A 9,603-nucleotide genomic window follows, 5' to 3' on the forward strand; every position below is an offset into this window, starting at 1 on the left:
ATGCTTAGAAAGAAAAGACAGCTTGGCTCTAGGGGCTTCAACTCTGTTTTCAAAATAGCTCATAAATCATTCACTGTGATATCCATACCTCCTACGACGAGTCCCTTGAGCCCCATGCGCCTTTGAAGATTTGAGAAAGCATCACTAGTTTAGAGGAGCACAGGAAAGATAGCACTGCTGTTATTTGTATTATGGTAGGGCCCCAATCAAGAGCAGGGCACCACTGTGTTAGGGGCTGTACAAACCCATCCGTGCCCTAAAGAGACTACACACCACAGGCGAGAGACACAGGGGTCTGTGGTGCAAGCAGAGCAAGCAGCATGCAGGTCGCATGGAAGTCCCAAAATTCCTTTTTGTTTAGATAGGGTTTGGGGTGGGGCTTTGTCTCTTTTACATGAACTGTATCTTCGTGCAAGGGGGGAGGGAAGGGAAGACAGGAAGGAAACACGGCAAGGCAGGAAAGAATGTGGAGAAGATGGAGGGACATGGTCTGGGGTTTCGGGCAGCCAACTCCCTGTCAACTCCCAGGGTTTGTTGATATTGGGTACCATGGGTGTGTCCCCATTGTTTTTGCCATTTGCGCCTGGGCCAGAGGCGTGCCGGGTGCATGGAGAGAGAATGTGGCCATGGGCCTGCCCAGGCGTGTATAATGTCGATTGGACACAGCCAGCAAAGAGAGGAAGGACCGGCGGAGGATGGAGGAATGTACGAGTGCGGCACTGGGTGGTGTGTTGGACACAACACATATGCTCAGAGAGCAGGTCATCTTTCTAAATAACTCACAGGGAGTCACTGCTGGGGGAAAGGAGAATGGAAAGAAGGGGTCTGAGGAGCAGGGAAGAGGAGGGGTGGGAGGTATCCTAGCGAACAGGTGAGGAGAGGACATGCTTGGACGGGGGCACCAGAGGAGAAGGTTTGGGAGCTCAGGAGCCAGGAGGAAGTAAGGGCCTGGGCAGAAGCAGGAATGGAAGCACGAGGAGCCAGAACAAGGGCGTGGTGTGTGACCAGCTGCAAGGGGCAGCGGGCCGGGACAGAGCTGCCCAGAGCCTTGGCAGCAAAGAGAAGAGTTCTGAACTGGATGCACTCCAGGGACTAGTGCAGGGCTGTGTGGGGTCTTGCACGCTCCATGGGACTGACTCGCCCACCCCCGCTGCTCCTGCGTAACATAGCGTGTTACCCTCTGAACCGCAGGGACCTCTGTGCAACACTAATTCAACCCCGTGTGCCCCACTTCCTGGAATTACCGAAAACCATGACTTGACCATTGGCGATTTGCAGCGGTTCCGCTTTGTGCGCCTTTGCCGTAGCGGTTTCGTCACCTCCACAAAAGAAAGAGAAGAACCACAGTTGGTTCATGAGCCACCAGGCCACAACACTGAAAATATCCAGCTCCTGTATTGTGCAGCTCTGAACCCCTGGGTGTCCCCGCAAGGTCCCAGAATCAGAGATGTGAAAGAATAAAGGAGGTATTTAATGGGGACAAGCAATGGCTTCATCAGAGGCCATACAGAACAAGGTCCAAACAATGGAGGCAACTCAGTGGAACACAGGCAGAACGGCACTGTGGAAAAGAGAGTTCTGGTAGATGACTTGCCACCATTGCCCTCTCTTGTGGCTCAGAGAAGGGTTTATTGGTGTGCAGCACGGTGGGCACTCACCGCTGCGGCGCCTCCTGCTGGTCCTCTGGGAACTAGCTCAGTTCCAGCCTTGGAGCGCCTCCTGCTGGCCAGAGTCTTCCTACCAGTGCCTGATTCTTCCCGACCTCCACCACTTAGAGCACTTCCAGCCCTGTGTCCCTCCCGGATCCTGGTGCCCCGTACCTTGGGGTGCTGCCCCACAGCAGTGCCCCCACACTCTGGGTCTCCCTTCCCCAGGGAACCCAATCCCCTAAGCCCACCTCGCCTCAGTGACCCACTGCCAGTCCTTATCTAGCCCCTTCCTCAGGGGCAAACTGCAGTCTGTAATGGACACTCATCATCGGCCGGGGGGTTGGATTTGCGGCCTTTCCAGCCCCCGCTGCCTCCCTGCAGCCCTAGTACCTCCCCTGGCCTTTAGCAAGGCCTCAGCCTGGGGACTCACCAGGCCAGAGCTCCTCAGCCCTGCTCTGCCCCAGGTACCCTGCTTGCTCTCCCAGGCAGCCTGGTCCTCTCACTCCCTCAGCCTGCCCTTTTATCAGGGTCAGCTGTGGCCGAATTGGGTGCAGCCACACCTGCGGCTGTTCACCCAACCAGCCTCCCCTGACTGCTTTTAACCCCTTTCTAACCGCCCCCCTACGTGGTGCAACAGCAGCCATGGGATAACAGCTGTAGGAAGAACGAGCTAAAGGGGCCTTTGACTTCCAGGCATTCGAAACAGAACCTTGGACACCAATCAACTCATTTTCCCCTGAACTCCTTCCGCCGGCAAACCAAGGGAAAGGCAGGAAAAAATCAAGGTTAGGAGGTGCCTTAACAAAGCAGGTGTAAGTGTAAGTCTACTCAACACAATCAGGGTCTGAGAAAGGAAGAGGAAAATCACTCAAGTGATGGATTAAAGGTTTCAAGTATCTGGAGCAGCTGTATGAACGTTCAGAGTCCATGAAAGTTTAAAATATAATTTTTTTTCATCCCTGCAGGGTAAATGTTTTACATTAATGCATGCTGCAGCACTTCAGCCATTATTATTTAATACACGAATTAATTTAAAAAAACCTAAACATCAAACAGTCTTTTTAAGTCTTATATTTCCTGTGGCTTAGGTGGTCAGGATGAGAACTGCTGTTCATCTCTTCCTTGCTTATGACTATATGGGAGTAACAAAGCCAGTGTGTGGGTGGGTACAGGAGTTGTCCTCTAAGGCTGACCCACCTGGACAATCCAGATTTCGGCAGTCTCCATGCCAGTGTTATTCTTACTGCATAGATTGTTTTCATGCCGGTCAGTTCATAACAATCTGAAGCTACAGTAAGCAAGCGTTCCTGGGCTGAGAAACAGCAGGAAAAATCCTGTATAAAGGCATAAGATGTTGCCTTGCAGTGAAATAAGTGAATTTCAAATGTCAAGCTTGCTGGGTTTTGCTGCATATAAAAACAATCTTTCCAAGCAGTCTAAGATGTGTCAAATGTTGGGTTTGGTCTCTTGGTTCCCGTTGACTCCAGTAAATGGATGAGCATGCCTTCGAAACGATGCTGGAAAGGAAAAGCGGCGATTGGCGTTACTGGTTGTACAAGTAAATAGAACAGATTTCCTGTCATCAGCATGTCAGTTACTTAGTTTCAAAACCGGCTTGATGCCAAACGTGATTCATTCAGTTGGTCTTGGTGTGTACGTGTGGTGAAGAGGAACAGTAGGAATGTTTCAGAGCCAGGGAAATCTAACCATGATCTGTGTGTTTCTGCACCTCAGTAAATTAAAACGCTTTTTTAAAAAAAGAGAAAGGGTCGAGTGTTGGGCAAAAGTTTTCTGACAAAACTGTTTTTCTATGGAAAAAACAGGTTTTTGATTATGAAAAATTTCATTTAATCTTTCTGTAGAAAATTTTGACTTCATAAAAAAGAACATTAAAAATTTGAAAAATTACATCTGAAAAAAAAATGGAAATACCTCTGCAGTACCTCATCGGACTTGTAGTTCTGGGGCCTCATGTCCCTAATCTCCTTTATGGGTTGGGTTCCCCCATTGGACTACAAGTCAGCATGATGCAGTGCGGGATCCATTAAGGCCAGGAGTACAATATTTAGATCTCCAGGATGGGTCACCCAAGGTCTACTATGGAGAAATGTCAACAAAGCAACATAAAACAGGGTCTAGAAAGTAAAGTGACTCCACTTACTTAGCCAGAACTTCAGCTTATCCAATCAACAATATTAACTAATCACAAGTATCAAGAACATCTAGGATCCAAAAAGACACACATGCAAGCACAGAAACGTCCTTTCGGCCTGACCTTCCACGGCCTAGCCTCTGGGGGCCTTGTTGTGTGACAGCTCGGCTAATTGCTGTCATTTTTGGTAACCGGAGGAGTAGCCTGCCTCCCTCCAGGCTGCCTGCTGGCAAACTGTCCCTGATCACCTGAAGCTGACAAACTGGATTGGGGATGAAGAGCATGGTGTAAGTTTTAGAAGACGGGAGCCATTCTGAAATAGAAAGCCTGCTTCAGTAGAACCTTCTCCCCTTATGCAAAGTAGAGAAGATGAGCTTTCGAGCTACAAGATAAAGGGCTTGTCTAGCTATTCTGACATAAGATAGGGCATGAATTTAAAGCGCAGTAACTATTCCAGAATAAGAGTGTCCAGTCAGACTTTGTGTGTAGACAAGCCCCAAGTGAGCAGCAAAACATCTTTAAAGCCTTTCTTGTGATGTGCAGCGGGGACAGCTGGTGTGGCAGAAAGGTTCCCTGACCACTTTCCAAGTGCTAGTGTTTCCACCTGATGGGACCACATTGAAGTTGGCTGCCAACACCAGGTCAATGAGCTGCTCAGCCATTTCTAGCACTGACAAACAATGCTCTGTACTCAACTATGCAACTGCTGATCTGATTAGAGTCAGACCTCAGGGGAGGAAACCACAAAGACTGCCTGTAATTATGGTCCATTCAGGTTTAAACACATTAATGGGGCATGGTAAGATGTGAATGCCTAGCACGGTGGACCACAAAACTGGGTGACTGGGCAACAAAATGGCAGATGAAATGCAATGTTGATAAATGCAAAGTCATGAACTCTGGAAAACACAATCCCAGCTATACATAAGAAATGATGGGGTCTAAATTAGCTGTTACCACTCAAGAAAGAGATCTTGGAGTCAGTGTGGATAGTTCTCTGAAAACATTCACTCAATGTGCAGCGGCCGTCAAAAAAGCGAACAGAATGTTGGGAACCATTAAGAAAGGGATCGATAATAAGACAGAAAATATCATGTTGCCTCTATATAAATCCATGGTACGCCCACATCTTGAATACTGTGTGCAGTTCTGGTTGCCCCCATCTCAAAAAAGATATATTAGAATTGGAAAAGCTACAGAGAAGGGCAATAAAAATTACTAATGGGATGGAACAGCTTCCATATGAGGGAGATTAATAAGACTGGGACTTTTCAGCTTGGAAAAGAGACGACTAAGGGGGGATATGATAGAGGTCTATAAAATCAGGACTGGGGTGGAGAAAATTAGTAAGTATTATTTACCCCTTCACATAACACAAGAATCAGCAGTCACCTAAAGAAATTAACAGGCAGCAGGTTTAAAACTAACAAAAGGAAGTATTTCTTCACACAATGCAGTGTCAGTCAATCTGTGGAACTCGTTGCCAGGGGATGTTGTGAAGGCCAAAACAGTAAAAGGGTTGAAAAAAGGAATGACAAAGTTCCTGGAGAATAGGTCCATCAATGGCTCTGAGCCAAGATGGTCAGGGACGCAACCCCATCCTCTGGATGTCCCTAAACCTCTGACTGCCAGAAGCTGGGACTGGACAACAGGGGATGGATCACTCAATAGCTGTCCTGTTCTGATCATTCCCTCTGAAGCATCTGGCACGAGCCACTGTCTGAAGACAAAAAGAAAAGGAGGACTTGTGGCACCTTAGAGACTAACCAATTTATTTAATTCAATGCTGAGAGCGAATACTCTCAATGGCACTGCTTAATGAGAAGATTCATGGAGCCCAGTAGCACCAGAAGGAACATCCCACAAATGGGAGTCTGTAGAGACCTCCTTGGAGAAGTTTAACTGAAGGTTGTATTTGGGCCGTTATGAGGGATACAGTTTATTGCAGAGTACCAAATATCATGTAAATACATATTGCATTTTGCAATGGTGATAATATATTTAGTCCGCCTTTGCCACAAGATGACTACCATAAATTCAGAATAACATTTTGCATTACATTTACATTTGCTAATTTAGCAAAGGCACTGTCAAAGCCACTTACTTCAGAATGTTGACTGTTGTCATAGAAGCTTGTTAGCACGTTGTCAGAGCAGGTATCATTGTTGAATCTGAATAACAGATCAGGTGTCAATTGCTGTGGAGCGGTTTGGTTTTGGGATGGAATGAGAAATTCAGCTGAAGGAGAAGGAACTGTGTCTGTGAGGAATTTTATGAGCTCTGTATGCCAGTATTCTATGAGTGGCTTTGTCATTTCATTGTGCAATTTCCTGAGGAAAGCAGCTAATTTAGGAGTTACCTGAAATGTAAAACATATAGTCAGCAAGAACAATAGGCTACTTCAAAATCCTTGATGCCTGCTCCCACTTAAAAACAGATTAGGGCTAAGGGGCTTCATTTTTAGAGCAACACTGGCTTAAGTGGACTGTCTTTACTCAGTGAGAATGGCAGGCTGCACCATTTCAGAGTGAACCTGGTTCTAATGATCTCCCAGCATCATCTGTGTGATAAAGGAGGTTCTGAAGCTGAGCAAACTGCCTCAGTCTGTTGCGGACACCGTTTAACGGGTGTATCGCCAACATGCACGCGGGCACTGCATCCCTGGGTATGCTGCTTCCGGGTATAGTATCAACTACATGAAACTAGAACTTCCACATGGATCTAGCAGAACTAGGGGTTCAGAGAAGCGTGATGAGAATGATCAAGGGCCTGGGGAAACTCTACTGTAAAGAGAGATTGAAGAGACTGGATTGTTGCTCTAGAGAGGAGACCACTAAGAGGGGATGCAACAGAAGTCTGTATAATAGCGACTGGTCTAGAGAACAGAGATCAGGAATGTCCGTTTTCCTGTAGTAGAGCACAAGGGAACACTCAGAGACACTAGAAGTGGGAAATTCACAAGCAGTGAAAGGAAACACTTTTTCACACAGCCCGTAATGCGATGGTGGAACTCACCACGTGTGACAGGGTGCGGACAACAGCAGTTATCTGGGCACTCTGCTCACCAATTAAATCGCCCGGGAGCAAACCTGAAGGGTAACGCTGGGCCTAACTGGTCTCTGGGGGATGGGCTGGAGAGAGCTACAAGACTAATTTACCCATTAGCCCAGTAAGTACAAAAGGCAGAGGAAGGAAATGCTTTGATGTTGACCTTGACCCGATCCTTGAGAGTCGGAGCCAGGAGAGATCTCTCAGGGGGAAGCTACTTTCTGTTCCACCCCTCCCAGGGCTGAGTGACCTGGGGAGGTAAATACAGAGCTGCACAAAGTTTATAAGGCTGCTGGGGAGAACAGTGTAAATAAATTGCACCAGGTGTTTGACCAGACAAAGGTCTCCCAGTGTTTGTGGCTAGGAAAGAGAAGTGGGACAATGCCCTGTCACACTGTCTTAGGAAGTCCTTGAGGCCAAGAACTTAACAAGAACCAAGAAGGGACTGAACATTCATGTGGGTAACAAGAACATCCAGAGTTCTAATAGCTAATGGGAACAAGGGATATTCAGCCTCCTGCTTCAGGGCTTCAGCCAGACTCTATCTATCAGACGCCAGGCTGAGACCTCATGTGGGAGCAGATTATCCCCATCTGCTCTTGTGGGATTCTTGGGTGCTGCCACAGTCAGAGACCAGACCCTTGGCGAGATGGACCTTGGGACCCATCCAAATGGGCAACTCCTATGTCTCTATTGGATAGAATAGCTGATACTTGGCTTGAAATCAGGCCCACCTGATTCAGTGCATTTGCACTTTCCCAGGGCCTGGCTGAGACTGGGTTGCAGATGAGTCATGACCTTGTGTTGGTGGGAAGAATACAGAACCACCCCAATCGATGGGTTCCAGTGAAAATCTAAGCCACAGCCCTTGTACAATCTGCTCCAAAGTAAACCAGGGAGCTCTGGCACCTGCCTCAAAGCGGAACACACAGTTTCACTGTTTTAGCATCTAGACGGCTAAGCTCTGTAGTTCTGTGCCATTGGGATCAGAGCCAGAACCTTTCAGGGTGAGCAGCAGATGCCCTATTCCTAGAGACTTCTAAAAATAGACTTTAAAACGTACTATAGCTGATGATCCTGCACTGGTGTGGGGCATATCCTGCTCCATCCTCCATGGGTGCAGAGGACCCTGGTGTGGCAAAAGGATACAATGTGTATATGAATTCCCCAGGCCTTTTCCCAGTACAGTGGGGTACGTGGGACTGTTCATTAGGCTGCTTCATTCGTTAGGCTTGAGCAGTGGCCTGGGAACAGCTCCACTGACGCCATACCCTGGGAGTGAGATTTCCACAGAGCTCCCCAGCAGCCAGCTAAGTCGCTTGCGTTGGGCACCGGAGAGAGCGCTTTGTCTTCTTGCTTACGTGAGAAAAGAACTGGAGCTGACAGCAGTTCCAGCTGATTTCAGTGACATCAATAAATACAATTTTCAAAATCAGTTACCCAAAATATACAACCCACACCAGCGATTCATTCCCTAGTACCAGCTTGGGACCAGAGCCATGAAATACAAACAGTACCTGATAGAGCTTCCGAAAGGTACTGGAGAGGGCGGTGATAGTAATGCAGGCCTGGCATTAAGGTGAACGATGCACAATTTGCATGTCTGACATGTAGAACAATGGAGGCTTTTATCAAGTAACCTGTGATTTGTTTACTCGTGTCCCAAGTCTTTAGAAGCGGGAGCACATCGATGTTAGAGAAAGAACAGTATTGTGTAAACGACGCCTAACACTGAGAACCAGACTAACAACAGCGTTAGATATTTTTGAAACCTACCAACAATAAGGCATAAATACCTTTCTTATCAAAAGTCAGATACTTTTAGTGATTTACTCCTGAGCAATCGCTCTGAAAATGCAATACGACTTGCATCCCTCAGGTGGCAGCATAATTTATTTAACTGTGATCAAACGAAAACTACTGTCCAAGCAAAGAATAAACCAGGGCTTGTAGCAGGGCTCCTCAGCTTAGATTTGCTAATGCTAATTCGTGCTAATTGCGGTTGTCAACAAGTGCGATAGCCATTCAAAGATTCTACATATCAAATCCACGTTCTGTCTTCTCCGTTGCTGTATGTATCATTTCCAAATACCTGTACAGTACTCCAATTTCCTTATCCTTCTCTAACCGCACCTAACAATCCCAGCACTGTTACGTTCTCTAGTCAAATGTGTACATTGCTTCAATCTATTTAAACCGGCATTTTCCGTTCTTTCTTTCCAGCAGTCTCTGTGGCTTAGTACTTTTCACCTTGAACCTTGCAGTGAATTTTCCCTGGAAGGAAATTCCTTTGCTAAATTCTTCCATGGATTTTTAACATACTGATTTTAGTTTGCTTTGCAAATACATTCAGGAGTAAAAAGGGGGTCCACACCTTGACTTCACCTGTGCCTATCACAGCATGCCATGTCAGCATATTCCATATAAACGCATGGACTGAAGAACTCCTCTGCAAGTATCTTAACGTAGTGCAGATCTCATTAGCTTTTCACCCATGGCAGAGACAAGTAAGCCCTAGACTGGAAGTCTGATGGGGACAAAAGACGTTAGCAATGCCAAATACAATAATAGTTCCTTGGGTAACATTAAAATACCTCAACCATGTATTGGGTTTACACCTAACTGTACACTGGTTGCATGTTTAATACCATGGGACTAGTAAAATATATGTATTAAGGTTTAACCTCTCCTGGAGGTCAGAAATCTCCTGTATAGATTGAAATAAGTTTGGGCAATAACATTATTCGGGCCTGA

General features: G+C 46.7%; 1 long non-coding RNA gene across 1 annotated transcript; it reads right to left on the reverse strand.

Annotated features, from left to right (window-relative positions):
• Positions 1 to 2,648: 2,648 nt before the first annotated feature.
• Positions 2,649 to 9,341, reverse strand: LOC311527354. Its single transcript, XR_014713320.1, has 3 exons — positions 9,224 to 9,341; positions 5,906 to 6,160; positions 2,649 to 3,166 (listed from the first exon to the last, which is right to left on the reverse strand). It is a non-coding gene; the product is annotated as an uncharacterized lncRNA (long non-coding RNA).
• Positions 9,342 to 9,603: the final 262 nt, after the last annotated feature.

This window comes from Lepidochelys olivacea (assembly GCF_965140295.1).
Source record: "Lepidochelys olivacea isolate rLepOli2 genome assembly, chromosome: 10".
In the NCBI taxonomy this organism is placed as follows: domain Eukaryota; kingdom Metazoa; phylum Chordata; order Testudines; family Cheloniidae; genus Lepidochelys; species Lepidochelys olivacea.